General features: G+C 32.3%; 1 long non-coding RNA gene across 1 annotated transcript; it reads right to left on the bottom strand.

The window, feature by feature from the left end:
• Window positions 5607–6631, bottom strand: LOC107634722. Its single transcript, XR_001619036.2, has 2 exons — window positions 6328–6631; window positions 5607–6014 (listed from the first exon to the last, which is right to left on the bottom strand). It is a non-coding gene; the product is annotated as an uncharacterized LOC107634722 (long non-coding RNA).

The raw sequence follows: 7809 nt of genomic DNA, 5'->3' as shown, positions 1-7809 counted from the left end.
TTCCTTTAAAAATTAAATAAAATTATAATTTATTAAATAGTGTATAAATTTGGACTTTATAATAAATACATAATTCAACAAGTAATAATATGAAGTTCAAAATTTCTGATTCGACGACGAGATTGCTGGCTCTAAATTTGAAGACGATACCGTGTACGTTGACTAAGAGCACCTTTAATGGTGAGTTCCTCTTTGACTTTTTTCTGACATATAGGAACTCTAACCATTGGAGGAGAGAAGGAGTGAGTTCTCGCACAAGGATCAGGTAAGGGAGTCCTTCTAAGCAGGGACTCAAATTAATCAATAACAACTTGTCATTTGACAAGTTATTATAAAAAAATAATAATATAAAATCTGAAATAATTAAATAATAATTAAATTAGTAATAATTATAATAAAAATTATATTAAATAATTATATTTTTATTTAATTAATAATTTATATTAATTATTTATATTATAATTAATATTGAATATTATTTATATTATTATATTAAATTATAATTAATTAAATTTACTTACATTAAAAAATAAATTTAATTTTTATACCTTATAAAATAATTTTTAGTTGAGTTGGTTATTTTTATTTTTAAAATTTAAAATGCTAATGATATTATTAAAATTAGCAGTTGTAAACACAAAACTATAAATTAGTATAATCTCGAATTATATATTGTGTATTATTATTATATATGAATTTATTTAATATTAATATCTTTTAATAATGAATTATTTTTAAATTTATAAATTTAAATAATATTATTGAAAAAATTTAATTATATTAATTTTAAGTATTTTAATTAATTAATTAAGTGGAACCACAATAGGGACTAAAGTTAGTTCCTCCTAATGGAGAAGATAGAGATGCTTTGAGTTCCTATTTATTGTTTATGACGCAAAAACTGATGTGGATTTACTTTTTATGACAGGTGGGCCATAAACAGGAATTGGGATGAGTTTCCTACTGGAGATGGTCTAACAGCCTAAGCATGGGAGCAGTTGGGTGATAATATTTTATTTTATCCTTTACAAGTATTAAAACCTATTAATTAATCAAAGAAGAGTTACATGGCTAACTAATATAAGTACTAGCAGCAGCAGGCCAATGATAATGGCGGAAGGTGCAGCAACATTACCACATGCATCTCGTCGCCGCTATCATGCCTGTCGTCGTTTCGTGCCGACGATGCGTCCGGCTGAACGTGCAGAAAATTCTACTGCCGGACGTCGAAGCTGGTCTTCCATCGTCGGCGCTAGAAAGAGTTAGCATTTCGGTGCCGTCCCCATTCTTGGATTTGGTGTCTCCATCCTCACTAAAATCCTTCCATTCGCTGCGGCATTTTCAGGCTTTGGTGACCCGATCCCGTGACTTGTCTGTCTCGCCTTCTTCTTCGCTAAGGGATTCATCAAGTTCGGCTTCGGGAACCGCGTTGCGTACCAGTTCGTCTCACTCTTTTAAAGCTCTTTGTTGGGGTTAGGGTACAACTTGGTCTTCAGCGAAGCGCTTCTCGCGCTGGCGATTCCGCCAGGCGGCACCGATGAGAGAGGATTGAGAGGGAGAGGGAGAGGGAGACCAATGGGAGGTGTTTGTAACCGTTTGGAATCTTTATTTGTTTTGTATTTAAAATTGGAAATAATTTATAAGTTAATTAATTAATTTAATTATCATTTAATTTTAATTATAAAAATATTTTTATTGTACATATTATATACTAATTACATTCGCTATCCATACTTTTCCTATAAGTTATTAAGGCTAATGTAAGAAAATTGAAATAATTTCTCTCTCTCTCAAAAAGAGGAAAAAATTATTAACTAAATACAAAAATATGTTAATCACCCATTTTTTTAAAAAATAAATTGGTTTTATATTTTTCAATTCCCTAATAACAGAGATGTTTTGTATATTTCTGTTAACTTCTTTAATTTATATATAGAGATTAATTTTTATGTAATGACAATATAAATCATACAATTATAACTATTTTTTAGATGATTATTATTTATGCAGTTAATATAAAAAATAGTTCTTTTACTAATATGACGTTATATGATTAAATTCACATGCATGCAAAACGATTTTATATTTATAATGTATCAAAATTAAATTCTTTATATACCATATCTTTTATTTAACAGATGTAATCAAATGCTTTTATTTAACATATAATTAACAAATTTATTTTTACTATTTTTTATTAAAAATTTAAAATATTTAGTTTGTTGTCTTTTTTTCTATTGACTATATATTGGTTATAAATTAAAATTATTTGTCATGGACTTAAAGGTGTACCCCAAAACTCTATTCGAATTAGAATAAACACCAATCCGACCTCTTGTTTACATAAGCCTTTATACCACCTTTGGCAAAAGTCCTAAAGCTTGTACTATCAGTGCTGATTACATTGTGGTAGACACCCGATCTACCTATAATGTAGTAATAGGTTGGACACCTCTAAACTGAATAGTTTCCAACAAAGAAGGGGATAGCCACCATTTATAGAGATCAAAAGTCGGAGCATAAATGCTATAAAAAGTTTTAACTTTAGAAGCAGCCCCACAAGAAAAATTTGACATCTTTTAGAGCTCACGAAAAAAAGTTTGACCTTTTTTAAAGGTTAGACTCTACATGATATCGAAACCTCCAAGCTTACAAAGGAAATTTGATCTCTTTGCTTGAAAGGCTTTTGATATGCCAAGCATTCATCCCGACCTCATGAACCACAAGCTAGATGTATATCCAGGTGCCTGACTTGTACAATAGAGGTGACTGTTAGCAGTAAAGCTCTGGCAAGCTGCAATTGAATGACAGTTAGGAAGTTAGTTACAAATAGAACTTTTAAGAAGTCTCTAGAAGTAGTTAGTTATTCTTCCAGCTAGTTAAGATAGCTACATTTCTGACTATATATATCAATGACACCTGTAAAAGAAAGCAAGGCAAATTCATTTTCTTCACAAGTCTAAGATCTGCTTTCTTTTTCTCTCTGTTTTCTTTTTCTTTCTGCTTTTTCTCTGTTCTTCACTTTATCTTCAATCCTGTACTGATACCTCACATGGTATCAGAGCTTCAGATCCATGGAACACGCTTCACAGTTCGCCACCACAGCACCTACAGGCGCACCGAACCAGAATGCATTCGCTGCATTCTCTGCAACCAAGCTCAATGAGAACAACTTCAAAGCATGGAAGAAACAAGCACTCACATGCATCAAGGTCAACAAGCTGCAAGATCATCTCAATTCCGTAAAGATTCCAACAAGGTTCAGCTCAGAATCAGATCACAGAAATGAAGTTGAAAGCCAAGAATACTCAGAATGGGAGATTCAAGATCAATGGCTTGTCGCTTGGCTCATCGCGTCCATGGAGCCAAACTTTGTGAATCGAGTTGTTGAATGTGAGTACGCATGTTAAATCTGGACCACACTAGAAGAATACTTTGCAGTGCGAACGAAAACAAAAATCAAACAATTAAAGTCTCAACTAAGAACGCTCAAGAAACACGGGTCAACAGTAATAGAATATATGTCAAAGATCAATCAAGTGGCAAATTCGCTAATAGGTGCACCTCTCTCAAGAGAAGAATACATCGAATTAGCATTGGCAGGTCTTAGAGAAGAATACAATACATTTGTCACCGTTGCAATGGCAAGTATGGATCACACTACCGAAAGCGACTTTGAAACACAACTCTTGATTTAAGAAGAGTTGATTGAGAGATTCAGAAAAAATGAGCTAAGCTCAATGCAAGTAAACATTGCTCAAAGTGATGAAACTCAAGATACAGCGCTCAAAGGAGAAACTATAACAACTACAACGGCAGAGGCAGTGGCTTCCGAAGCTCCAGAGGCAGAGGCCAATTCAGGGGAGGACGGTCCTCATAATAGCAAGGAAGGAGACCACAATGCCAACTCTGTGGCAAGATTGGCCACACAGTCATCCAGTGCTACCATTGCTTCGATCAGGAATTCATGAACCCTCACCTCTAACCCCTAAACACGGCTCAACCACCATCTCTTGCCTTTCACAACAACTCAAGCCCGAACATCCCTCAGCAGTAGCAACAATCCGCAAACACACTGCAACCTACCCTTCCCAACCCTCAAGCTCTTCTAACCGTGCCTTCATTAGTACCAAACACTGCATGGTACCCAGACTCGGGAGCCTCTCACCACATCACATATGATCCAAGAAACCTAACCACAGGAACAAATTATGAGGGTACAGAACAGGTCTTTGGAGGTAATGGCCAATGTATGAAAATTAAGCATATTAGAAGTACATTAATGCATGCATCATAATCAAATAGACCGTTTCAATTACAAAATCTGCTCCATGTCCCTATCATATCCAAAAACTTAGTAAGTGTAGCTAAGTTTGCATTAGATAATTGTGTGTATTTTGAATTCTGGCTTTACTTATGCAATGTGAAATGCTAGATCTTCAAAAAAATTCTTCTTCAAGGACTGCTTAAAGAAAGACTGTACAAATTTGAGGGAGTTCATACCCCCACATCATACCCCCACATTAACCTGATCCACTCATACCCCCACATCACCACTCATATCAGTACCTATTTGTTCATATCCTGAACCGAGCTATAAGTTGTAGAAGAACAAATTCAGACACTGCTAGAAGTTGGCTTTATAAGGAAGGTAAAATACCCATTATGGTTTGCGTACGTAGTACTCATGAAGAAACAAAATGGGAAGTGGAGGATGTGCATTGACTACACCGACCTTAACAAAGCTTGTTCAAATGACCTTTATCCACTTTTCAGTATCGACGCTCTGATAGATTTGGCCTCAGGCTACAAATACTTGTCTTTCATGAACGCATATTCGGAATACAACTAAATCCTGATGTATAAGCCGGATCAAGAGAGTACCTCTTTCATTACTTTCGAAGCAAACTACTGCTATATGATAATGCCCTTTGTATTAAAAAATGCTGGAGTCACTTATCAAATATTAATAAATAAGATGTTCTCATCTCACTTTAAAAAATTAATAGAACTCTACATAGATGATACGACTGGTTTTAGATTTTAGGTTTTTGACCCTATTATTATGCAATTTTGTAAATTCGATCATGTTTCTACGTAAAAATTATAAAATTTTGTAATAAAAATAGGTTGATGAAAAAATTTGACAACATATTATAATAAATATTGTGGCAGTTTTAAAATAATAAGATTCTAAAATTGTGATGGTTATTATGGTAGTTTTAATGAAAATTACTGTAATTTTTTTAAATTATGGCCGTTTTTTATTTTTTGGTTATTATTGACATTTTTTAAAATTGTGGCGGTTTAAAATTACATTATATATGGAGAATAATGGCAGTTTAAATACCATTTTAAATAATTTAATAATCATCATTTTAACCAATTTAAAATAGCGATTTAAGAACCATTTTAAACTAACTCAAAAATTGTTATTTTAATATGAAAATTGTGGTAATTTTTAAAAAATCGCCTTAATAACTAAATGGGACTTAAAATTAAAGCGATTTTTTTACTATCGTTCAAGGTAATAATGACCGTTAAAATCGTCGTAAAATTAAAAAAAAAAACATATTTTAACCAGAATTTTTTATAATGCTAGGAGATTACTTATTAATTTTACCCTGATTTATATTGATACCTTTCAATGGAGAACAAACGTACAATAATGGAAATAATGACCTATACTTATATTATATTATGAATATTATATTCACAATCTACTTGAAATAGCACTGCCTATAATATAAACTTTCAGAGACATTAATAATAATTACACATAAAAGTTGCCTTCTACGTATAATGTTCAAAGCTGCAAATTAAACAGCGACCACTAATAATAACAAAACGAACAAGAAGTAACGAATTACAATTAATTAACCAAATAATAGATGATCTTTATTCTTTGATTAACAATAATAATATAATCTCTGCTGCTGCTGCTGCAAGCTTATTCCTTTAATTTCAATAGCTAGTAGCTACATAGCTTCCACTTCCCCATATGCATGTACGACCTTCAACAAAAATATTGAAAAGATGAATAATAATCTTTTATTATCTTCTCATCATGCTTAATAATGATGAGCTAATTAATAAAATTTAAAAAACAGCTATATATATATAAAAGTAATTAACTAATCATATAGAAAGTTAAAGCAAAGTTTTGTAGGACAAAAGTTTGCAGTTCAAGAAAGTACCGGTGAATAATAAAATAAAAACAGTTAATGATTAGTCAACATAATTAGATGTATAGGTATTTTTTTTTTTTAATTAGCTAATATCATTTAATGGAAGTAATGCAAGAAAATATATATAGACTTTAAGTACCTGTTTCCTAGTGATCATGGACGTGATGACTTCATGTTCATCTTAGCTTGTAGGCCATGTCTCCAGGTTTTGCTGGTGGTGGCTGCTGATGCGGCTGTGGCTGCGGATTTGAGTTTGTTTTTCCAATCGTGTAGGCCATGTTTCCAGTTTGTGCTGCTGGTGGCTGCTGCTGCTGCCGACCTGAGTTCCCTCTTGGAATCTCGTAGGCCATGTGATCAGCAGTGTTCATTGTTTCTTTTTTCTGTTGTTATTGGTTTTTGTTCTTGCTAGGTGTTGGGTTAGCTTGGAAATCTATTCATATGGCATCTTAATTTATAGATGCTACGTGATTCTTGCATGCATATTCTACGTAAATTAGGGTACATTTACGTATGATATATATCAGCGTCTCAACATTTGTAAACTTTACATGAAATTTAACTTGTAATAATATTATATTTTGAGATTGTTGTATTCTTATTAACTGTATAGTTCAGATGCGTTCTTGAGAAAACTAATTAATTAGGGAAACTCATGGTAGCTAAGAGAGGCATGTACGGTCATTACTTTTATTTTTTATTTTTTATTAGAAGAGATTACTGGTTTTTCATGTTGATGGACATTGCATGAGAAATGCTACTGCATTTCGATGGACATTGCAGGGAAATGATGAAATGCTCTTCGATCTCCATTTTTATTTTGTATTTTTTAATTATAAGAAAATCGATGACAATAATAATTAATAACTCGATGAGTAATTTGTAAAAGAATTTCAGTATCATTTGCGCCAACAATTCGAGGAACTAAGCCAACCCATGCGTGCGTATTTGAAGAGATTAACAGTAACGCATATATGGGGAATGAGTTAGTTGGATAGACTATTATAGAGATCAACATTATATTATTTTATTTCAATTTCTCTAGATAGATAACGGGGTGCAAACCATGTAAACAATGGATTGTATCCAAGTTCTATGTAAATTACTCTTTATAATATGTCAAATTTTAATTGGTCATTATCTTAACCATAATTAATTTATTTTGTAATTTATTATTTGAGACGAGTAATGGTATAATTTCTTAAAATATCAAAATCTCACTCCCTTTAATTGAAGCACATTTCCACTCCTCAATTCTTTCTTCATCGCGTAGTTTCGGCCCTTCCAAGTATCGTCGTCGTCGTCGTGACAAGAAGCACCGAGTCGTCGTCACTCTCACGCAATCTCTCTTTCTTCAGTGTATCATTTCTTAACTACGTTGTTAAATTTCCGTCATTCCTAGTATAGCCAGCAACGCCGATGTCATTGTTATCTCCTGTCTTCTCACTCGATTCCTCTTTCTGCTGTGGATCACTCTTTACTAACATAATTAATGGTTAATTTAGTTATTAAATTTTTTATTAAAAAAATATATCTTTATTTAATTACATAATAGAACATATATTCATATGTAAAATATAATATAATAAAATAAATCTATTCAAAATACTTAAAAGTATAATTA

Source organism: Arachis ipaensis, chromosome B03 (genome assembly GCF_000816755.2).
Source record: "Arachis ipaensis cultivar K30076 chromosome B03, Araip1.1, whole genome shotgun sequence".
Lineage (NCBI taxonomy): Eukaryota > Viridiplantae > Streptophyta > Magnoliopsida > Fabales > Fabaceae > Arachis > Arachis ipaensis.
The sequence above is the reverse complement of the archived record's forward strand: the minus strand, read 5'-3'. Positions and strand labels throughout refer to the sequence as shown.